Source organism: Pieris napi, chromosome 22 (assembly GCF_905475465.1).
Source record: "Pieris napi chromosome 22, ilPieNapi1.2, whole genome shotgun sequence".
NCBI lineage: Eukaryota > Metazoa > Arthropoda > Insecta > Lepidoptera > Pieridae > Pieris > Pieris napi.
In genome coordinates, this window is record NC_062255.1 from 1,706,054 (window position 1) to 1,732,272 (window position 26,219).

The window sequence follows — 26,219 nt, forward strand, 5'->3', positions numbered from 1 at the left end:
CCGTAGCCGGGGATCGAACCTACGACCTCAGGGATGAGATACGCTGAAGCCACAGCCCACAAGCCAACACTGCTGATAAAAACTGTTCTTACTCCTACAATGTAGTTTACATTATACACAAAATATTTATGAAGTAGAAATATATTGCTGCAATGTACTATTATTTTTTAAAAGTATTAACAAAGAGTTGATATCCTAGTAATCAAATGAAAAAGCAAAGTCTCTATACCGTTTATTGTTATTTTTAAAGATGTCGACACGCCCACAATCTTATACAGAAAAGAAATTAAAAATAAACATTTTCTCCCACAAAATATCAAGTCGACTTTCCGGATTAAGTGTTTAAAAAAATGTGAGGATTAGAATCCATACAGTAATTTACACATATACATATATTAGAACATAGAAATAATGTCATTTAGAACCAAAAAACACATTACACACAAACAAATAGAGAAAAAACAGTTGAATGGCAAATAGCGGACCGCGAATATGGAAAACCATTCAGTCAATGGATGAAGATGCATACGCTTTTTTTCTAAATACGTTCATTATAAACAATTTTTATTTCACAACAACGTTTAATAAAGTCAATTGATGCGTTGGTCCCTATTTAATTGAAAGCAATGAGCCGCGTTCAACACAATAACCCAACCGAAATGAGAAGTTCCTAATTCCATGCCATTGTTTACTTTCCAGTATTCTCTTTATTTGGCCGGGTAATACAATGAATAGACGCTTTCTAATAGATGATGACGTATATGGAACGTGATTTTAACATCACTTAAGCTGTTTGTAAGTACTTTGTGTCATACAAAATTTTTCCACTCTCATCTCTGAAGTCTTACGACTTCGATTCCTTGCTGTACAGCAATGGACTTTCTTTCTATTCGCGCATTTAACATTCGCTCGAAAGGTGAAGGAAAACATCGTGAGGAAACCGGCTTGCCTTAGATCCAAACAGTCGACGACGTCAGGCACAGGAGGCTGACCTACTCACGTATAGACAAATTATCATGAAATAGATACAGATGTCTGAGGTCCAAGCCTAAAAAGGTTGTAGCGCCACTGATTTTTTTACTTTGTTTTTATATTGTTAAAAAAAGGTTAATCTTCTGTATCGGCCATAATCCACCACCGAAAAGAGTTGGGATACACTTGGTGATGAGGTGTAAGTCAATCTTCTTCGACGGCACCTGTAAGTTGTAACTATATTTAAGTGTAAAGAACCTATGCCATTACTTATTTTTATAAGAAAACCGCATGCCACTATGTGAAACCAGCTGCACATTCAAGAATAGAGCGTACCAATTCCTAAAAAGACAGCAACGCACTTGCGAGCCCTCTGGCATTGAGAGTGTCCATAGGTGGCGGTATCACTTATCATCAGGTGAGCATCCAGCACGTTTGCACTTTGGATGCATCCGTACCGAGGCTTGCACGCAGGTCATGTTGAAACTTGTAGGCTTTTACCTCAAAATGGACAATTACCAAAGCCTTTAATATTACGGAAATGCAATGAAAGTTTTAATATCCCCCTGGAGTTGGAGTCTATAAATTGATTGCTATTTATAATCTGTGATTAAACACTGCGCGGAAAAGGAAATACTACTCCTACCTATTCTGTGTAGCCGATACTTTTAGGTTAGAAATTTCCTATTTAATAAATAATAATATTTAAATTCATATTTAATTTCGACATTAAATTTAATCGTAAATAGTAATTTTAACATGAATCTTGTAAAAGTTTTTTTCCTATTAAACTTATTAAATGTATTATAATGTGTTTGTATCATAGCCGAAATAGCTATTTATTTTTAAAGTTATCTTAATATATAAATTACGTGTCACGTTGTTTGTCCTAAACTACTTAACCGATTTAAATCAAATTTGCATACCGTGTGCAGTTGGGAGTAACTTAAAATATGTAGGGTAGCTTATATCTTCATTTATAACCGTTATATTATTTTATTGCAAATTATTTGTTTATTATTTGACAGTCATAATTCTAACAGATGGCGCTGTGTTGAAAGTACCAATGTTTCACATAAGCTACAATTTAATGGCATAAAAGCATGGTCCCCATGGGTCCCCATGACTGGTGTTCTCCTACCATTTCCCTTGAATGGTTTACTACTATGTAATATAACAAAAACTTTAGCCACAGCAAAGTTTGGCCGAGTCTGCTAGTACTAATATAAATTGGTCACATCAATCTTTTCTTCTATGTTTGCCATAGTCAGTCAATAAAAATAAATATGTTTATTGCATAATATACATATTTTATATTTATTTTATGAACCAGATAACCTGGACAAGTTGATTCCAGTCGGTAAAGTGGAAGACAAAAGGCCTCAAGGCAAAACGCCAACCCCCTGATATGAGCAAGTCACGATTCTCACGGGTCTCCCTATAAAAGCTGCTCTAAGGAAAGGTACAGACCGAACAAAGTGGAGAGTTATCACTAGCAGAGTATCAGGAACCTTGGCGATTAAAAAGAGTGGCGGAAAGTTTCTTGCCAGTTCTTCTTACCCGCTCTACGCCCTTGACTTGCGAACTGGTAGTAAATGTAAATTTACGATTAATTTAACTTGACGATTCAAAAGTGTACTTGGTTACCCACTTGAATAAAGATATTTTGAGTTTGAGTTTGAGTTTGCTTACAGTGACACGATTATCATCAATGAAAAATATGACTGAAAATCACACTCACAACTCACCCTTAAGGTATGGAACTTGTCTCTATACCAAAATTCATCAAACTCGGTTTTGACTTGAGCTAACGTAAATATCGCATTTAACAGGGATTTGGCAAAAGTGTTTTCGTCTACAAAGCTCGCTCTAAGTTTTTGTTAAACCCAAACAGATGATGCAAATAAAAAAATCACTTTTGTCTTAACTTAAACATCTGGTTACCCGCGGGTGACACTATTGTTCAATTTAGAATACTTAAGATTTGTACCTGCTCATTTGGGCAATGGTTATCGCACTTGTTGTGATCATATTTTTGACTTTGGTTTTTTTTATGGTTAGTTTTGTTAATATATTTTAATTAATAAATCAATTAGAATTCCTAATTTCGATTTAAACTAAAAATAAATAGAAAAATTAATTGTAATTCCTAATTTCGACTATTATTATAAAATCTCTTTTATATTATTGCTGGTGTGAAATAAAAAATCAATGTCATTGGATAGTTTAAAACATGACAGTTACTACGAAACAGTTCACGATTTTTGTACGCGTGTAATTTTCTAAAAAAAAAGCGAAAAAGTGTTTCATATAGTGTAATAATTTTTTGATGAAAGGATATTATAAATTTTTGGATACGTTTAAAGGTATGTTTAGCAAAATTATTCCATAGATTTTACGAGTGTTAAAGAGAGGTTTCTTTTCGTTCGGTGTTTACAAGGAGGTTGAGGAAGATAACAAAATTCCAATTGTATCACCTCGAACTCTACATATGAGCGTTTTTAAGGCACTATGCCACGTACCACCTCTGTATGGAACTAGCTGTCCATAGTATTTCCGAACCAATTCAGCCATTCAGCAATTAACACGTTCACTGCGTAACAGGCCGATATCAGCTTGCCGCGGTATTTCCGCTGGTGCGGACGAAGAAATCTATGTCCCTCTCGCTGGTGCGTAACGATTATCTCAGGTGTTTGTAAAAATTCGACAGGGACAAATATATATTTCATCTTGTGGTCAAAATTGTAGGTTTTCCCCATCAAAACATATAGGCAGGCTTTTATCGGCCTTAACATGCAATGAACTTACTGCCCGTTTTCCTTGTGTTGTTAAAAAAAATTATAAAATACAAAATATCTCTTAAAAGTTTTTATTAACAATAAGTCAGTGTAATCACATCTTTGAAAGTACTCTTACGTCTCTTCCTTCTTTCGAAATAATGAAAAGAGACATGACTTAGCTAAAACTCTGCAATTGTATTGACTTATTTCTTATGAATAATAGACCAGTGCCGATAATTTTTGAAACCTAAAAAAATTACAGTAGGATGAAACCCATTAGAAAAGCAGGGGAATATGATCAAAATGAAAGGAAAAATAAATTACGGTCGATCTGAGGTCGGGAAGGGGTAGGGAGGGGTTAGTTTTAAGGGTAAAAAACGGTTTATCTCGATTTCCGGCAAAACTAAAAGTCCTATCGAAGAAAGTTAAATGGCAAAGTTGTAGGTAATAAAAAGATCTAAAACTTTTGTATTCACACATCTTTCACATAACCTCAAAATTTATGTGAAAAATTCAAAAAACCAAGTTTTTGGTTTTTAATTTTTATATTTTACAAAAATATTTTTTTTTTAACGAAATTTGGTGAAAACTTACCTTTCTATGTCCCAAATACGCTGTAATTTATTTGATTAAAAATATTTATTTGTTCACCTTATTTTGAATTAATATCGAAAAACACCCTAATTTTCAATCGAAAATTTTGACGTCAAAATTTCAGCTTTTTTCAAAAAGTTGGTGTGCTTTCAGTTCGTTGAAATCTCTACTTTCCTATGGTAAAAAAATATATATATATTACCATAGTAAATCTTCTCAGAAAACGCAAAAAATCGTATGCAGTAACGCCCAGACCTGTCATCCCCTTCCTTACTTCTCTATGAAATACGAAAATTTTAGCCCATCTAAAGGCTAAATTTTTTTTTAGGTCACTCAGGTATATATGTTATCTTAAAATAGTAATAAATAGGCATCTGATTATAATTTAAAGAAGATTCATAGAGAAGTAGGGAAGGGGATGACGGGTCTGGGCGTTACTGCATACGTTACACAAAATAAGGTGAACAAATAAATATTTTTAATCAAATAAATTACAGTGTATTTGGGACATAGAAAGGTAAGTTTTCACCAAATTTCGTTAAAAAAAAAATATTTTTGTTAAAGATAAAAATAAAAAACCAAAAACTTGGTTTTTTGAATTTTTCACATAAATTTTGAGGTTATGTGAAAAATGTATGAATACAAAAGTTTTAGATCTTTTTATTACCTCCAACTTTGCCATTTAACTTTCTTCGATAGGACTTGTAGTTTTGCCGGAAATCGAGATAAACCGTTTTTTACCCTTAAAACTCCCCCCCTACCCCTTCCCGACCTCAGATCGACCGTAATTTATTTTTCCTTTCATTTTGATCATATTCCCCTGCTTTTCTAATGGGTTTCATCCTACTGTAATTTTTTTCACTTTTTATTTTAAAGGCTATCTGCACTGGTCTATAATCTACAAATTTAATATAAAATTTCGATATGTTTGATTCTAATAACAAAACCTAAATCAATATATATCATGCATTTTAATTAAAATAGCGGACCCGACAGACGTTGTCCTGCATGATATTTCATTAAATAAAGTATGAAAGTACCGACTGCAGCGCCATCTGCCATGCTGATTTGTGAATTTCAGGGCGCCACCCAAAAACATACAAATTCAAATCGGTCCAGCCGTTTAAGAAGAGTTCAGTGGCATACACACGTAAAGTAGAATTATATATATAAATATAAAATAAAACTACAACAGAGCTACATTAAAAGAGGAAATGTATATAAATGAATATACTCGTAAATAATGAAATCTTTTCTCAGTACGCAATCACATCCCACTAATAACTGCTACTAGGAACGACAGTTTGCAATTTTGTAGACTAAACAACACTAACACAATTAGATCGTAATTATTTAGCTTGACTTCTGCCCGCGGCTTTGTCTGCGCAAGATTAGTACATCAAGTAGCATATTTTCTTTATTCCAGCAGTGTAGGCAGCATAGCAGTTTCTACATTATCTGACATAACATGATTTTTGACACTAAGGTTGAATATTCTTTGAACATCCAAAGCACCTCGTTTCTTACCCCGACAGGCCACAATTATCCATGTTTCTGTTATGGCATTATTTATTGCACAATATAGGTCAATGAACCGCAAAGTAGAAATCAGATCTTTATCGTAGCGACGTAATAACCCCGTAATTTGCGACTGTTTATTGTTAAATCGATTTGTTTTATGCAAAATGTTTTGATCACTTGGTACTCTGTATAGGACTGAGGCAAAAGTGACAACATGAATTCATAAAGAGGTAAGTTGTTTATTGGAAAGTAATCGTAATTAACTGTTAGATTGACTAATGATTTTCAAATGTAAAGTAAATTATAATAAATGTAATGTATGTAATTAAAGCAATCAAATACTGTGAATTTCGATTGTCGTATTCACTTGCGAACTCACTTCACGAATACGTGAAGTATCCAATGGGATAATCACGGAGCTGGTAATAGTGAGCCCGACTCGAAAGTCCGTTACTGTTGACTCAGCATATTTGCGTAAGAGTCGCTGGCATCCAGTCAAAATGTGGTAGATTTAATTATGATGTTTTTTATGGATACATGATTCCAAGCCAAATTGATCAATTTCAAAACATAATAGTTATTAATGTTATGTGTTATGAATATCATGGCAGGAAACGCTGTGAACAATTTAATACATTTGTTTAGGTTTTATTAAATATATGCTATAAGTTCTCCTAGGTTTTATTCGTAGTAGTTTATTTACGCAAATAGAATCTATATTCTTTACGCCTGATGAGGAAAGTTTAGCAATTTTGGATGTATTAAGGTCATAAGGCAATTCATAACCGAGATTTAGTGCTGTGATTGCCGTAAATAAAAAATGTATTGGATTTTGGTATATATGTTCACGCGTTTTTGCAAAGTCTGAATATCAGCCATAGTGTATTGGGTCCAGGTGTTGTAGCTTCATAAATTGCAATTCAGATATCAACTATCTTCATTATCAAATCAAAGTATTCCAAAGTTTTCCAAACTGTAACACTTTATCTATTATTTTATTCTTGTTCATTCTTTTGAACCAGAAATTTTAAAATATAAATCCAGCTATATCACATTGTTACTTTACCCCATAAAAAATAAAATCAGTGGCGCTACAACCTCTTTAGGTCTGGGCCTCAGATTTCTGTATCTGTTTATTATCATTTGTCAATCTAATAGGCAAGTAGGTGATCAGCCCCCTGTGCCTTACACACGCAATGTTTCCTCACGAAGTTTTCCTTCACCGTTTGAGCGATTGTTAATATGCGCACGTAGAAAGTCCATTGGTGCCGAGCCGGGGATTGAACCTTCAGGTTCCAGCAACAGTGATCGTAAAGCGGGTCTTAACCTCAGGCACGAGAGTCGCACGCTGAAGCCACTAGGCCAACACTGCTCTCTACTTAACCCCATACATAGACCTTTTATTGGATATATTAATTATCTGTACAAAGATCAGCCTCAAATGTGCAGAGTAAGCTCAATGGTCATCAGTGCGATTTTTAACCCTTCATGCGAGTGCTTTTTTGCGAGTTCATGGTTCTATGTACGTGTACCGGCGACACAACATCGTGAATAAATCAAAATGTCTCAGGCACAGAGATTATCTTACTTGCCTATAAAGAATTATCAACAAAACAGATACAAATGACGTAAACAGATTTACTGCAATTTATCCCCCCCCCCCCCACCCCCATCCTCTTGTCAGCAAAAGTAAGCAAAGTTCTCAAAAATAATAGTACGTAAACGTATTAATTTTTTGTAGGAATCCTCGAAAATGCATTTCGTTTTCAAGCATAGACAATGTGTGGGTAATACGTGTACAAAAGTAAATAATTACTGTTGACGTAATCACCAAATAAGAAAATAAAAAACCCGCGCGTGCTTACGTAATACTTAACGGCCAAAAGACCAGGAAAATTTTCGTTCAGTATGAAAACGGCTATAATGAGTTGTTTGCAAAGTTTTGGTCAGTCCCTTGACCGCGTCACTGGCACGCGAGGGGTGCTTGACCTGTCTACGAATTATGCCTAGGGTACACTGTTGGATCTACATCGTTATTCTCATTGACTTAGTGTGTGGTACACTAAGTTATGTCATATATATAAACTATCGTATTAAGTAAATAATTTAAAACTAACGTACAGCTAGTGTAATTCATCGGTAGGTAAAATAAACAGCAATAGAGCCTCCGTCCGGCAGACTTCTACAGTAAAGGGATAAACAAAATGCGATCAAAATAGCAAAAATATTTTAGATATGATGAAATAAAACAATTCTTTAATTTATAGCAATACTAGCTGATCCGGCAAACGTCCTTTTGCCATGTATATCATTTATAATAAAAAATAGGGGTTGATCGTAGAGGGGTGAAAATTAGGGGTTGTATGTATTTTTTAATGCTGTATCAAAAAGTAAGTAATTTATCTAAAAATTAAAAAAAAAAATTAGGGCTGGACTACCCTTAACATTTAGCGGGATGAAAAATAGATGTTGTCCGATTCTTAGACATACCCAATAAGCACACATAGCATGAGAATCGGTCTAGCCTTTTCGGAGGAGTTTAACTACAAACACCGCGACACGAGAATTTTATATATTAGATTCATTTTCATAGCCTAGTAATAATTATGATATTGGTATGCACTAGGCCTACAATTTAAATAACGTGTATGGGCTTTTGAAGGAAACTCGAATTGTTCATGTAATTATTGATGTACGATAAAACTTACATCATGAAAGTAATGTGGTTTTATTCATTAATTAATGCAATAACAAACATTGTTGCTACAATATAAATTCTTATTGAACTTATTGATTTGATGATACATAGTATTTCCTAAATTAGCAGTGTGAACTCGATATACGAACCGAGGTTTATTTTCTACATAAATAACTCTAGTACATTAAAGCAACTATAAGAAAACTGGCCTATATAATATCACTAGCAGACCGGCCAAGCTTTGCTGTGGCTAAGGTTTTTGTTATATTACATAGTAGCAAACTATTCAAGGGAAACGGCAGGAGAACACCAGTCATGGACACCACCATGCTTTTTTGGTGGTTATGCCATTAAATTGTAGCTTATGTGAAACGTTTATATTTCCAACACAGCGCCACCTGTTAGAATTGTGACTATCAAATAATAAACAAATATTTTGCAATAAAATAATATTTCGGGTAAATAAATTGAGATGTTAGCTATCCTATCCTATCTTTTAAGTTGGATCAAACTACACACGGTGTGCAAATTTAATTGATATCGGTTCGGTAGTTTAGGAGTCCATCGCGGACAAACAACGTGACACGTAATTTATATATATTAAGATAGACGTATATAGCGACGTGTTTTGTCTAAGAAGTATCAAAGAAATTAACGCACAAATGCTTTTGCCACGTTAATTTAACAATGCGGTGGCGCTACAGTTTTTTATCATAATTTTAGAGTAAGCTCAGTTTTCTGCGCTATATTTGTGTATTGTGGGTTTTTAGCCAAAGTTCTAACAAAAGTGATACCTAGAGTAATTACGATAACGACCTTTTTTATATCCCGATCACTAGGTTGGGATGTCAGTGGTGCGGATATAGAGAGAACATCGAACTGGCATACAAAAACTTCGGGTACCTATTATAAGTAGAAGTATTAGAGTATGGTATATGGGTGCCGTTTCCTCACGACATTTACCTACGCAGTAGGTAGTGTTAAATAATTACAATCGAAAATTGGAGCACAGTTGATGTGTGGACTAAAATCTCTATATATATGTTAACGTAAAATTGTAAACACCGTTAGATTGTAATCTATCTCGCGAGATTATAAACTGTCGAAAGATTGTGAACCTCAGCTTACTGCTTACAATTTAACGTATTATTATTCGGTAGATTGTACTACACTAACTTAGTTATCATTCAAACTTCTTTGGTCAATTACAGATTAGTTTTACTTTTCAACAATTTCATATAACTACCGAATAATAATACGTTAAATTGTAATGGTAGCTGTACACACTCGGCGAGACACCCCGAGACAGGCCGAGGGCGAGAGTGTACAGTAGAGCTCTCGTCTCGCCTCGCTTCCTCGCAGTCGGTCTCGCCTCTCTCGGTCGCCTGTCGGTTTTTTGCGCACGAGTCAAAGGGTCTCGCGAGTAAAACGAGAGCGACCTGTACACACTCGTTCAATCACTTGCTCGATGACTGTGGTTGTGACAGGACGTATCGCACAATGTGGTCTAACGAACGCGAATTAGAGTTTTTGGAGTGTTACCAAAGGGAATCGTTGTTATGGAATCCGAAGGATGTAGGACAATCTCTACATGATGCTTGGATGCGAATAAGCCGGCCGATGGATATCCCAATTGAGGAACTAAAGAAAAAGCGAGATTCACTCATGGCTACGTACCGTGGACATAAAAGAAAGATTAATGCATCTATACAATCAGGCGTTGCTTATTGCACAAAGACAAACAGCAGCAGCGGTTTCCACGTCCATTATTAACGGTGTTTTAAATACAAATAACGTAACGAGTGTGTACAGGCTGCGCTCTTCTCTCGGTCCTCTCGGTCGAGACTCTCGGCGAGAGGCTCTCGCCGAGTGTGTACAGCCACCATAAGCAGTTCGTTGAGGTTCACAATCTTTCGACAGTTTATAATCTCGCGAGATAGATTACAATCTAACGGTGTTTACAATTTTACGGTGACATATATATATTCTCGTGTCACAATACGTTTACGTTCGAATACGTTTGTTTCGATACTCCTCCGTAACGGCTTAGCCGATTCTTATGATTTTTTAATGCATATTCAGTAAATCCGAGAATCGGCTAGTATCTATATTTCAAATCCCTAAGTAATAAGGGGGGGTCCAACCCAAAAAAAAAATTTTTTTTTTGAAATTTGTTTTTGTTTTTATTTTTTATGATACAGCTAACTTTCACCTCTACGATCAACCCCTATTTTTTATTATTGTAGATAGTTATTTTTATTGAAATAAACAAATGTTTCCTAGAAATAATATACATGGCAAAACAAACGTTTGCCGGGTCAGCTAGTATGTATATATATTTTAGTATACTCAGTAAAATTATCAATGTATTTATAAGTTAAATACCAGTTAAAACCGCTCATTATCCAGCTGTACGAATACACGGTTATTAAATTTTAATATCGCCCTACTTTTTAGGATCGATTTCGATGTAATAAACCCATACTGATTGGATGTTCATCTTTTCTGAATGTTTTTCACAGCTTTCATATAGGCAATTAAAAAGAGGAAGTTTTAGAAGTAGAAAAGCTCATACGTTACAAATTTCTTTTCTAGACTTTCTTTACTATTGAATAGAAGGAAAATCATTGTTCCTCCATAATTCATATTTGTAAAATATATAAGTTGATCGTCACTTCAAACAGAAAAAATACGATGTAAATTTTTCGACGATGTTCACAAAAAAGGGTGGAAAGATGTATTATATGAACTAACTCTTATTAAAAAGCATTTGCTGCGACTCGAGTGTTTACAAAAAAGATTAATGTGGCATCTTTTTTCTCCAGTGGCATTTCGAAAAAAACTAAGACGTTGTCATTGGAGAATCATAGAACATTTATTGATATATCATTTGCGTTTACAATATTTAAGAATCGGGTGGATTGCCCCAATCTTTTAACTACATTTGAATGCGGGGTGTATAAATATCCCTGGCATCCCATCATGCCGTTTGTCTTTTGTATGAGTGTGCTGAGCGTTGGCTAATTTTGGTAAATAAATAAATAAATAAGCTCACTTAGATAATTTATTCTATGATCCTAACTAAAAAAAGTTTTAAAAACTTCTTTAACCTCACCATGAACAGCAGAAGTTACTGGGGGTGGAACGCAAGATATTGCCTAAATCCTGGGGCTGACGGGACATGGAGAGTCCGAAATAGAAGAGTTGGTAGCCCAGCCCAACATTATAGGCAAATTCAAAGTTATTGACTATTTTGGCCGGGACGCAATGGGCGCATGGACCAAGATCGGGCGGTAAAGGAAGCTTACTTGAGCCAGCCTAGTTATCGGAGACCAGGTCGGCGTAGGTACCACTGGATCGACAGCGTGAAGGACCTGCTGCAGCTGAAAGACAGCACTTGGCGGGAGGTGGCAAAGGATAGTGTGCGCTTGAATTTTCTTATTTCAGAAACCAGAACGCTTTTTGGGTCGCAAAACTTAAAAACTCAAAAACTTCTTTATTGGAAAAAGGAAAAATTTCTTGGATAAAGGCGAATTTAAGTTACCCGACGTGAGACGTCGCGATCAGTGAAAGACGACCTTTGTTAAGTTTTTTTGCAGTACCTAACGTAAATTAAGAGTTTATCTTCGTTATATAATCATTCGACTTGAAAAATGCAAATTAGTTTAAATATAGAACCTTTTTGAACTAAAATACATGCAGCCATTTCCGTTCTAGTCTCAGAATTTCATTCCAATATTTTACGTACCACCTCATTATGCAAGAACTTTACGAACATCGATGTCGTGTCGTAAATGTCTTTGCTGTTGTCCCATTTGATATATTGCCTTTGTACAGTATTGTTATGACTATGCAATTATATAAAAATAACGTCAACCCCGAGCGAGGCAGCTTTAAAGCTACTGCTCAGACTATTGCAAAACGCGACTTCAGTGAGTTATGTAACCTTTTTTTTTGTTAACTGAGGTGGAAATGCATTTGCGCATCCCTGCCCTGCCCTCAAAAGTTGCAGGGGTATGTGGGACTCGACTCTCTGCTATTCAGAGACTAGGTGAGAAATACCCAGTAAATCACCTCGAGTAGTTCCTACAAAGCCGCGTTACAGGGGCTCCGGTCGCAGTCGCATTCTACCGGGACCTCAACGGCATGTTACACTCCAAAACCTCCGGTGCAGTATGCAGTACATAGGAAATAGGAGATGGGCATATCTTCTCCTATTTACTCCCCTTCTTCTACCCCTAGGATTCGTCCTAAAGCGCTCCCTCTCTCGTTCTGCTATCTCCTGAGTAATGTAACCTAACATTAGTTAAGTTACATATATATATTTTAGTACATAATTAGAGGCGTACACAAAATGTACGCATCGCACACTTGTTTTAACCACACTCATAAATTGAATTCTCCAATCTCCAATTCTCGTTTCCGATATAGTCCAATAACATAAGTGTCATTAAGATTTGTGTACACTTAGATAAGCCAAGTTAGTTTTTTAGCGTCGCAAACCCACTACCAGTAAATTAATAATTAATTAATTATAAATATTATCTTAGTTATAAGCTCATATATTTTTAAACCATTAAAGTGAGTTGTTACTCAGCTTCAAAGTGTTTTATTTGAACATCTCCATACAACAACCACCACCGAACTTATGGCGCGTTGCGTTTGATCGTTGAGTCTGAACAATATTCATAGGATAACTAATGTAACAGATTTTATTGTCTGAGTTTTTATGCTTTAAATGCTCATTGCAATCATTAAAAAGTCCTGGATTAAAATGATTTGGTTAAATGATTAGATTAAGTTCCACATCATTTTCTTTATTGTATTCAGGGGGTCTAGCCAAGATGGCTTAACAGTAGTGTATGTAGAAAGTCGAAAACTAAATTTGTATGAAAATGACAGCTCGTGTCGACAGTCGGTAGCCTAGGCCCTAAAGGCGTGAGTCGGGATACAATAAGCGACGCCATGACAGTGCTACGAAAAGACACACATTAACGCTTACGCTATTCGGTAGCCAACGGCCAATTAATGTTTCGGCAGTGTAGAAAAAACGGCGTTTCTCCGCCATGTTTTAGCGTGATCTCAAAAGCTGCTGTTTGCAATAATTCAGTACAACTATTGCCATCTTTAATGGCTACCGTTTTAAAAACATGTCATATTTTGGACGTTTTAACGAAATGGTTTTAATTTGTTATCTGTCTTTTTTTAACGTTCTCGTGTAATTATAATAATTTAAACTAGAGTTAATATTTTTAAGTTAAGAGTTTTAGTTTTTCTATGTGAATCAATGCGAGGATAACATAATAGACATAGATAAATATGAAAATATCAAGAAATCAGCAAATTAGTATAGGTAAATCCTAGTTATATTGGATATCTCTTGACTCTTATTGATATTTATATTGCATGTAAGTTCATGAAATTGTTCTTTAATTTTAAAAATACATATACCATTTAATATTGCATATATTATGTAATCACAAAGTAAAATTATTGTACATTTTATTTGTATATTTCAGATGATAAAGCAGTCACTAATGAACATAATTAGAAGTTCTAAATATATTAATGAAATAAAGTGGATTTATAGGTACTTCATGAACTTTGGAAATATAAAATCTAGTGAGCAATACTAAGGAATGGTAAGCAGATATTTTCTTTAATTATTTACTAAGTTTATATACTAGAGAAGTTATTATAATATTGTTAATGAATGAGAAGTTTGAATTCAAGTCCTTTGGGAGTTACTGACATTGTTTGGTTATTAAGAACTTTAATTGACAATAAGCAGCAGTGACAAATTAAGTATATTTTTAAGTTTAGAATTAAGTAAAGAGTTTTAATACTAAAGTTACCTATTGAACAAACCTTGGGCCGATCTTACAGTTTAGTTTGTCAGTTTTCTATTTGATCAAAGTACTAACTTAAATATTTTCTTTTCAGAAAAAGAGAAGCTATGGAGTATGAAATAATGGTTGGTTAAGTAACATTACCTCAAGAACAGGAAACAGTAACTGAAACTATGTTCTTCTACATTTAATCTTAATAAGTTCAGCAGTTTGAATGTTAATGAGACATTATTATAAACAAACTGCATTTGTAGATTTTGGGAAGAATTATATCTTTACAATAACTATTATTATTTACAATTGTTGTGTTAAGGAAACAATCACAATTTTTTTAATCGCCCAGGATGTATTCATAGTAACTGTAGGTATATTAGTAATTTTATGAAATCATCACAACATCAGCTAACTAGTTAGGTTTTATGAATTGAACAATTTTTTGTATATAACAGCACACAAACAAGATATTGACATTGCTGCAAACTAACACTTACATTTATTAGTTAATTATCTACATATATAAATATGAATACATCTACATTAGGTAGTAATGCATTTAATTTGATGCACCTGTGTGTGTTCAGTAGTAATGTCTGTATTGTTTAATAAGTTGTTACATATGCTTATTTTTCTATGTAGACTGCATTATGTTAAGGAAGATATTTGGTGCCTTATTTTAATAAAAAATAACCATAACTGAAACATTTTTATTTTGCTACCTGTTAGTTTAATATTCCTAACTATTAGTAGGTATGGGTCATTCATATATGCATTATCTGTATATTCTTGTAAAATAAACTAATATTGTGAACCACTTTAATGGCTTTTCCTACTAAAGAAGACATAGGTAAATTACCAAAAATAAAACTGACAAATACATAACATACAATGTTTATTCATTTCTTACTTAAACAGATTTTGCATTTACATATTCACTAGTAGCAAATCACTGATATAACCAAAAGTTAATTGACATAAATATTAACTTAAAATAAGCATCAAACTTAAATTTATATATAAGATGTTGGAGCAACAATATGGAGTCAAGTTGTATGGAGTGGGTAATAATTTAAGTTTCTATTTTATAATTTTAATTAATCCCTCTTTTTTTTATAAATATATTATAAACAATCAACCTTTATGACTCTAACTTAAACTGAAATTGTTTGTTGGACATAAACAGAGATAATTCCAACTAGTAGCAAATCACTAATAAAATCTACACTTATATAAAAATCTGCTTTCAAATTGACATTAAAAATGTTCAAGCACAAACACCAAACCTAATTAAAGCTTAAATCAAACTCTAATTTCAGTGTTCACACTAGTCTACGTTTCTATTGTTTAAAATTCCTTGGACTTTATCAACTTCTAGTCAACCTTATTTTCACTCTTTATTTATCAATCCACAGTACTATTTCTATTGTTTCTTCTAAGCGGTAACAAAATATGTTGCTTCTTCATTTTGCAGATTAGTTGTGAGGTCAAAACTCAAATCCTAAAAATATCAAAGTACTACTAATTATTATTATATACCGCGATTATGCAATTTCAAAATATTGTATTTATTTGTAGCCTTACATTTCTGAGAAAACATGAAACAAAACATAATTAATTTAAACATGCAATTAAAATTCATTTATATTCACTTTGCACCTTCCGTAAATTCCACTTAAATCGAATATTGTTCGAACCTTGCTGACATTCTAATGTCCCTTTTGCAGCTTCCAATTGCAAATTTACAATAATATTGTAAAGTTTTAACTTCTATTTGTTTATAAAAGTGACATTAGGAATACATTTAATCCAGAGACAATATGACGGAATAAGGTGCTACGAACAGCAGCTCGCATCTACGCTGTCGACTTTGCGGTAATGTATCGACATGCCTCTTGGCTACGAACGAAGCGTTTTCGACAGTACAATTACGCAAAAGCGGTAGTGTATGTAGAATACTTTTCGACACCAATATGGCTAGACCCCCAGGGTTTCATTGGCACGTTAATTATAAAAAAAACCCATAAATTAGTTTGTCTGTACACTTTACACAAACGGGCACCAAGGGAAATTTCTTATTTGGGTCTGTATACTTATAATCGTGTAAATTAATAGCGGGGTTCTGGCATTTTTTTTAAATTAATTATTGATGAATTCTTTAAAACCGATGTACATGAATAAACAATAAGAAGTGGTCAGCAATAAAGACTTGTTTACTATTTTTAATTAAATAAGTTAGAGTAGGTACAACCTATTCTTTCCAAAATGACACAGCTTGAATCCTTCTAGGCATGCTTTCCACGATGTTCTTAATAAAGTTTGCAAGAATGCAAAGACTCTTTTTAACGCTGCGCTGATCTTACTTGAATCTATACAACATCCCAGACATTTTCAATTGGATTGAGGTCAGGACTTCGAGCTGGCCAATCTAAATGATGGATCCAATATTTGCATGTACGGTTCCACGTCGCCAGAAGGATGCGGGCGACCATTGTCGTCCTTAAAAATGGAAAATTCCTCAACAGAAGTCAATGCGGGTTGTGCATGTGGAGTTAGGATTTCCGTTTTATACCGGTGTGCATTTAATGTACCATTTTCTAAGAAAACTAACTCCGACGAATTAACCTTTTTCTCGGATATAAAACTGTGCAACGGTTATGCCCTTCACTCTAGCACTACTATGCTAATAAAGAAACGAGACAAAACATTACTGCGTTTAAAATTATTTAATAACTTATGGATTGTTTATTTATCAAAATAGAAATTTAAATATGGAAGGTAACTTTGGTCTCAGTGTTTCGGGTCGCGTGTTCGTAGACGCATGTCTCGCGTGCTACGCCGTAGCGGGCTACGTAAACCTTGTACTTAGTTTTTTATTAAGATCACGGTTTTATGATATTGCAATAATCTGGTTTTTCTGTGGACTGTTCGTCAAAATGTCGGATTTTATGGTTTGTATTTACTTGTGATTAATCGTATTTATAATTTAAGGGTCTAACTTTCTATGTCGTTTAGTTTCCTTAATAAATAAATAAATATCCATAGTTTTATTTTTATAATAGAGAAATAGATTAACATTTAGTTGTTTAGTTTATTTTTTATTTGTCTTTTTTTAGTTACATCATCATCTTATTAAATAACTTAATCACAAATGTAATATTCCCAATATTGGTAAAATTATTTGAAAGTAACAATCAAGTGTAAAAACTTCAGTACCACGAAAGCCTAACATCAAACAGAACGAGCAGCAATTTTATATCAATATTTTATTATAGACAGAACATTAATAAGTCATCAAGGTATAAACTACCTTGATTTTACTTTAATCAGTAAGTTAATCTGAAAATTACATTTAAAATATATAACGTACGTAAATTCTATCTAATATTTCCTGCTTTCAATGCAAATATTGTAGCAACAAAGAATGCCGATAAGATGACGTTGGTTCATTTTATGGGTATTGGTTTTTATTGATTTGTAATTGTGATGTCGCAAATTGGTGCAAGCACGCGATTTTTTTACTTGCAAAGGAACTAATGTGGTCGCAACGGGAATTTGATATTACTTACAAAATCGATATATAGTATATTAACTATAAAAATAAATTAGTATAGTAGGTACAACCTTTTTAGGTCTGGGCCTCAAATTTCCGAATCTGTTTCATGATAATTTTTCAATCTGATAAGCAAGTAGGTGATTAGCCTCCTGAAACATGCCGTCGACTTTTTGGGTCTAAGGCAAGCCGGTTTCCTCACGATGTTTGCATTAATTTATCTATACACAAATATTATAACAATGCGATGCTGTTGTTGTTAAAATTCTCAATAAAGAACTTGATATATAGATATATCTATATATTTTTGAGCTGATGTTGCATATGGGTCGCACAGTACAAAAAAAAAATTCTTTCAATAGCTATTGCGAGCTATAAACGAATGGCGCAAGAAGTAGCTGTTTAGATATTTAATTATTATGTTAATGTCAAATTATTTCATTTGAGTCTTTTTTTATGCTAACAACAAAGTGTTTTTTAATAGTAAACCATAAAAAATAAAATCAATATTTTACTTTAACTAATTGATCTTGCTAAATCATTCAGTTTTACAAATTTATTATAATATTAGCTTTAATTTAAATAATTCTAGATTCGAGAAGATTCTACCACCTAGTACATTTTGAGTGTATTCGGTACAAACAAACAAAATACAAAACTTTCCTCTATATGTTACTCTATTCAACGTACCACTAATTATTATTAATAAAATCCTTTTTTTATAGAACAGGGGGTAAACGGGCAGGCTCATCTGATGTTAAGTGATACCGCCACCCATGGACACTCTCAATGCCAGAGGGATCGCGAGTTCGTTGCCGGCTTTTAAAACTTTACTGTCGCCTATATTACGTCTTATTTCCAATACGTAACGTATTAGAAATAAAACTTAATAAGCTCCGTGTGACTGTCGCATGACACTGAGCGTGATCGATCTTTTCGTATGTTTATATTTCAATGTACTATAAACCTTATTGTATGTACACTTATGAACGTCAAGAAAATCTTCTACATTCACTGCCACATTCCAAGGGTAGCTAAGTGTTGAAAGGAGCTTCAACATCACATCGAGTCTGTATTATAAAACGTTTTTCAAAAATGTTGTCTCTTATACGAGCCAAGGGTAGGCTTTATAAATTTTACCCCCCGCCCGAAAGTGTAGCCAGGCACTCTCTTTAACGTTTACATTCATGTAGCATTCGTTAGAGAAATAATAATAAAGCCCGTTTATTTTCAATCTTTACAAATATTGAATATATACAGTTTAGATTTGTTATATACATTTTATTTGTTAGTGAATGTATTCATTTTATTACGTGCGGTGCTACACATTAAAAGTGGTTTTATGGCGATGGTAATTACGTCCCTTTTCATCGCACAAGTAAAGTTAACATTTTATTTTTAAATGCCCTCTAATGGGTCAAATTTGTCCTCATTTTTACATGTGTGATGTTTGAGAGCCAAAATAAAATAAAAGTCCAAGTCAGTTTGGACAATTTTATAGAAACAAACATTGCGCGGAAAAATCAATTACTTGATATATAGCTTCTATGTTTCAAGGTACATTTGGAACCTAACATTATAAAAATTGATGTATTAGCCTTTCAATGTTATCGACGACTATTTAATTAAAACGGCCTTGTTTTGATCTATTTCTAACACACATTAGGGGTTGACATTGACTTGCATAGCACGCACGACGTGCTTGTACATTTTTTATGTTTGCATGACAATGGTGAAGGTTAGGAAAATTAATTCTTTGACGCGATTATCGATGTAATTTAAATTGAGTTGCTATTAGACCACAAGCCCATGAACAAAAAATACCTGTGAAATGACCCAACCTGAATTACACTTAGAAGGCTGTTACTATATCTGAAAATAGCTCTGAGCACTATGCCGTCATTTCTGAGCGGTACATGTGAGTACGTGAGTGAATGGACTTTCTCAAGTACAATGGGGGAATTTCGACTAATTATTAATGTACGGCTTTGTTATAAGTGTATAGATGATTAAAAATAAATGTCGAAAAACCTAGTGCCGTACAAAAGTGATGGTGCCGGAAGTCGGTGCAAATTTTTAATTCGACGACAGTTGCAGGAGCAATATAGGTCATTTATTACTGTACGGCATTTGTGTGATTCCTTTTGGACACATATACAGATACTTTACCCGTAAACGCCGTACATATTCCCAGCGGAGCGGTCGAAAGCCAAGGGTCGGAACCCTACCCCTACACCCATATACCCTAAGGTCATTGTAAAATGTACGGCAACATGTTCAAAATATTATTTAACACGGACAATAATGTTTTATAATTATGCCGTCCAAATATTATAGTTAATATTTGTGTAATTAAATATTTATCGAAATTTCAGGATTTACCAAGTTCTTACTGCTGTAAGATCAGAGAATAATGTACGGCAACTTGTTTTTTTACATAATAATAATAATTAATAATAATTAAGCCTCATTTATTCCTTGAAAAATTTACAAATTTACAAAAAGTTACAAAATATATACACACACACACAAAATATATACATATATATATATATACACACACACCATATATATATATATATTCGGTTTTTTCAAGGACCTCTTATTGAGTATAGGCCTCCTCCAATTGACTCCATCTCTCTCTGTTTTGAGCATTTTTCTCCCAATCCTCTCCACCAACTTTCTTAAGCTCATCGGCCCACCGTGCAAGAGGGCGACCACGCTTTCTTTTTCCTGGTGGCCCTTTCCACTTTGTTACCCTTTTTGTCCATCTGCCATTATTCATTCGAGCGGTATGGCCCGCCCATTTCCACTTAAGTTTTTTGCAATAGGACAGTGCATCAATAACCTTTGTTTTGTTTCTTATTTGTGTACTTCTGATCTTGTCCTTCAGTTTTAAATTGAGTATACTGCGTTCCATTCCTCGTTGACAAGTTGTTATTTTTCTATTTGTGTTCGAGTCATATATCCATGATTGGCAACCGTAAGAAAGACATGGCAATATACACGTGTCTAAGACTTTCTTTTTTAGGTATATTGGTATCTCTGCCTTCAGTACTTCTTTGTATCCCCAGAATTTGTTCCATGACATCCTAGTTCTCCTATCAACTTCGTCATGATGCCGTGAATTTTTAAAAGATATTTCCTTACCCAAATATATGTATTGTTGCACGTATTCTAAGGGGTATCCATTAATTTGGACAGGATCCTGTACGTGATTTGTCATTATTTTTGTTTTGTTTTTGTTTAATTCCAATCCTATTGCCCGGCTAATAGAGCAGAGTTCGTTTATCATTTCCTCTAATTGTAGTGATGTTTCTGAGAATAAAACGATGTCATCAGCAAATCTCAAGTTGTTTAAGTAATTACCATCAATAATTATACCTTTATGTGTCCAATTAAGCTTTTGCATTATGCTTTGAAGTACTGTTATAAATATGGCAGGAGAAAGTGGGTCACCTTGTCTAACCCCTCTTTTAATGGCTATTTTGGGTCCCCTTTTTTCTAGTTTGATTCGGCTTACACTTTTGGAGTAAATATCCTTAACTAGTTCAATCACTCCTGATGGTACCTTACATTCGTGGAGGGCATTCCACATACTGTTGTGTGAGATGGAATCGAAAGCTTTTGCGTAATCTATAAATGCCAGATATAGTGGTCTCTTTTTTTCTTTATACTTCTCAATAATTTGATCCACAACATAAATATGATCAATTGTTGAAAATCCTCGTCTGAAACCAGCTTGTTCTGTGGGCTGAAAATCCTGTATATGCGTGGAGATTCTGCTCTCTATGCATGAAGCAAATAATTTGTAGAGATTTGGTTGTAAGCTTATCGGTCTATAGTTACCTTTTTTTACCTTACGTTTTTTTACATAATGTTACTAAATATTACCGTTGTACATTATAGCCGTTCATTATAAATGGTAACAAATAAAAATATTATGATAAAAAATATATGAAATTTCCGAAATTTAGATGACTTTTCAAATGCTCCTAGAGTAATATGGGGAGTAATATTTTCAAAGATTATTGTTATTTTATATGTAACAAATATAAATTAAAAAAAAAAAACAGATGCCGTACATTTTACTCCAGATTATTCTTTACAGCTGATAAAAACTTCGACGACGTTTGAGGTGTCCCTTAAGGTCATTTATAACTGTACGGCATTCAAAAAAATTTGTTTGTAATAATAAATAATAACAAAAATTATAATGCTGTACATTTTAAATGACAAATTACGTATAATACTCGTATACCTAGCTATGAAAAGTGTTATCTTCAGCATTCAAGCTTTTGAAAGTTTAATTTTCAAAATTTTAATAAATACATTTAATTTATGTTTTCGATCTATTTATATGAAATGCTTGTACACTAGTTTATCTTAAAAAAGAGATCTTATAACAATAATATTCCATTCGGGGTTCGATTAATAACTAAGGATTTTTTTTTATATAGAATCTTCATCTGATTCGTTATCAGTCTCGTATTCAGTTAATTCCGCATCAGAAGTAAGTTCTCCCTCACCGTCGCGCTCGGCGTCTGAAATACAAATATGTCTTTGTAATTTAATTATTGTAAGAAGATTACAAGTGCAAGGAAAAATGTATTCATTACCTGTACTTTCATTAGCATCGTTATCCGTTTCTGCACCCGCTTCTACAATATCAATGATTTTTACAGGATATTCCTCGCCGTCGAACCAATGAAACTCATATTTCATGTTAATTAATTCCCATCCGTAATTGTTGGGAGTTAAAGTAGACGGATTATGTACATTCGCGTTACACCAAATTTGTGTAATATACGTTGCTCTTCTCATCTGTTGCTGTAACTCGCGGCACGAAGGAGGAAAAGCTGTAGCTTCCAATTTGCTAATTTTCTTCTTAAATTCTTCGTTCTCATTTTTTGGTATGTATATTCTGTCGAAAATTAAACATCTCGCTTCATTAACAGTTGAAACTGCTCTGACATTATACATCAGACAAACAAAATTTTGTATAACGTCAAATGTAGTATTCATAACATCTGGATCAGTTACAATTCTGTACTCTCCCATTGTAATGAATGCTTCTTGGAACTTCGGCGATTTCAGTAAGAGCTGCAATGGTCTTGTTTTTGCTTTCCTGTAAAACGACGGGTTAAAATCGCACCCTGTGAATGCGTGAAATGCAGCCAAAAAAGTGCAAAGCTTTTCTCCCAGGTCACAAAAAACAGCACACATATCAACATTTCTGACATTATTCCCTGTACCGAGCTGCATCCAGATTTTGCGATCGATGGCATATTGATCCTCTGCTACATCCACAAGTAGATGCTTCATGTTAGCCAGCATAATAATAAAAATATCCGTGTCGGAGCATTTTATTAATATGTTACTGTTCTTTGGCATATTGCAAACATGGTAAACTACTTTCGTATCAGCCTCCTCATGGGCACCACAAGTGAACGTATCTGACACTTCTCTTACAATCGAATCAGCTACTCTTCTATAGGAATAACAAATTTCATGATTTACAAAAACTTTTTGCGTACGCTTCATCAATGAAACTCTGTCTTGTGTCATCCAATCATTGATTAAAAATTTCACAAATGCTTGCTTAAATTTGATGTTTTTTAATTCCGCAAAGAAATTTCTAGGTCTTTTCATCTGTGGTCCTTCTGTAACGAAATCTGTTTGCCTTATATTTTCCCGGATTTTGTGTTCGTAGTCTTTTATGCTGGGCTCTGGATACGTATCAAAGACTAAGTGAATTTCTTTAGCCCCGTGATTAGTGATGTTGCGGAGTAAATTGTGGCTTATAGCACCAAAAGTTATCGGGATATCCCTTAAAGTGTATAAGTAAAAGAAACCATCAATGACTATTGCGTCCAATTCATTTGGAACAGCTTTTTCAATTCTTTCTCTTTTGAGAATTGAATCAATTAATTTTGCCTTGTCTGTTTTATTGATTGAGCCATCTAGGTGACAGAGTGATAGAGGCACAGGCGTTAGTGGATACTCCAAAACTTTTTCGATTTCGACTTTTCTTTCAAGGGATATGCCCAAAAGTCTACCGAACAACTCTCGTTGAATTTTCACTTCTTCTATTTTTCCATCTTTTCTTTTAATTACCTTTTTGGTTTTGAATGTGCAAACTTTATTTTTTGTAATGGGCTCTTCAAACCTTTTCGGATCTAAAGCACACTCTTGCAGAAAATGTTTTCTCTGTTCCTCACCGATTTCCACAACATTCAATAAAAATGACTGTACTTCATTACTTGCAGATTCCCCATTACATATATTATACAACAACTCATTTTTTAATGTCGGAGAGAATGGATTAAGTCTATCGTTGATACTTTTTTGTAACTTTTTGATTTGTTCACAATTTTTTTTTATTTTGTGCTCTCTTAAATCATTAGTTATTTCATCTCTTGGCTTTAACAATGATTCAGCAAATACATGGGATATAACCTGTGTTCGTATAGAATGACTTTTGCTCCATCTCTGGCGAGCGGATATGGAATTTTTCAGCCAAGTTACACCTGTCATTCGCTTCGCAGCATCAGCATTGATTGTAGTTTCTACTGTACAATCGACTTCTCGTTTTGAAAAAGGTTTCTTCGTTCTTTTGATTCCGATATTTACAGTCAATCCAGGATGCGTTTTCTCAACGTTTTGTAAATTAGAGCAATATAAAGTTAGGTTACGTGCATAATTCTGGTGATTAAAAGTAAAGAATAAATTAAGGAATGTTGGCAAACTATACTTAAACAATTCCACATCCCCTGTTCGAATACTTCTGTCAAAAATGAGATAGTTATTAATAATTTCCACGTAAATAAGGTAAAATTTTGGTGTTTGTCCGTGATCACCATTTATAGTTTTTTGCCTAAAAATTTCGTATTCTTCCAATAAATTTAATAATTTTTCATTATCAACTGGACGATAAGATATTAAATTATTAGGTATTTCTGCATCTTTTCTTGACTGGAAGTGTTGTAAAAATGAAATACATTCATCATCTACGGTCACATTTTCAGTTTCAAGGTAACACTTAAAATGCATAATTTCAATAGTAAGTGCAATAAGAGGATGAAGTCGCTTACACCTGTTGAAATGTTTCCCTTCAAGAAAAGATCTGATCGAACCACTAGCTAAAAGGCCTGAATCAATTAAAATATCGGTTATTCCACAGTTCTCGATATATTTTCCAATGGCTTTAAAGTACGATATGGCAATATGGAATGAACCAAGATGAATGAACAATCGACTTAACGGCGACTCTGTCTCTAATCGCAAAACATTGCTCTGTATTTTTAATGCTTTGCTAGCTATAGCCAAATCGTAATGAACTTCTGCGTATTTCTGTCCGCATTCATCAGCACCACTTACGCTTCGCATCATTGTTTCATAAACGACGGAATTTTGAGTTGGAGATTGATTAATCGGTGTCAAGTAAAAAATATCTTGCGTTCCAGTTTTATCCGTGATAATTTTAACATTAAAACCTACCCACATTGGTGTAGGTATATTGAAGGCGTGACTCATCATCCATATTCTATCCAGCCTTTTAACTTCTTTTAAATTGTTGGGTACGTGGACATCAGATGATATTGGAAGAGTATTTCCAAACACTGGTTTACTTGTAAAAGGAGCAATATTAAGGGAATCACATTCAAAAGTTCTCCTCATTCTTTTGCTAGCCATTTCTGATTCATTATGAATGTCACAATCATCATCAGCAGAAAAGTCCATTTCATCCGTGATAGAGATATGGTCTTGAAAGGAAATCCCCACTGTATCATGTAATGTATCTTTTCCATCACATGTCTCAACGTATCTATCAAAATTATCGAAAGCAAAACCACTATTCAGATGTGGTTGCAATGTCATTTCAGCAGGACAAAAACGATTGGTGTTAGCTATTGTATAAGTAGCTTCAGTCTCTAATTCTAAGACTTTCGTGTAAGAAATGCAATGTCCATATGCATGCACAAGGCGAACAATTTTCTCACTACTTGTCAAACTTTTCAATGCAAGACCAAGAGTTACATGCTTTGAAGTTTTAATATGTCCCCTTTGAACGGAGTAAATAATATCTTGTGCAAACGAGTTTGCTAATAAGAGAATACGAGGATTTTTTATTTTGTCAACATTGCCTCCTGTTAACAAAATACCAAAAAATTCAATGAGAATGTCTGGGACTTCACATTCTCCTTTGATAAGATGAGACACGCGAACATTACGACCGACTGTCTTTTTTTCAATCT

General features: G+C 33.9%; 1 protein-coding gene and 1 long non-coding RNA gene across 2 annotated transcripts in view; one reads left to right on the forward strand and one right to left on the reverse strand.

Moving 5' to 3' along the window:
- Positions 1-3,223: 3,223 nt before the first annotated feature.
- The window catches only part of LOC125060950 (cyclin-dependent kinase-like 1), a 38,411-nt gene continuing 15,415 nt past the window's right edge, over positions 3,224-26,219 (forward strand). Inside the window, exon 1 of the mRNA XM_047666077.1 lies at positions 3,224-3,338. The gene's annotated coding sequence lies outside the window, so the exon portion shown is untranslated. The remainder of the gene's footprint in view (positions 3,339-26,219) is intronic.
- Positions 15,789-16,246, reverse strand: LOC125060951. The gene is made up of 2 exons (XR_007118947.1): positions 16,106-16,246; positions 15,789-15,909 (listed from the first exon to the last, which is right to left on the reverse strand). It is a non-coding gene; the product is annotated as an uncharacterized LOC125060951 (long non-coding RNA).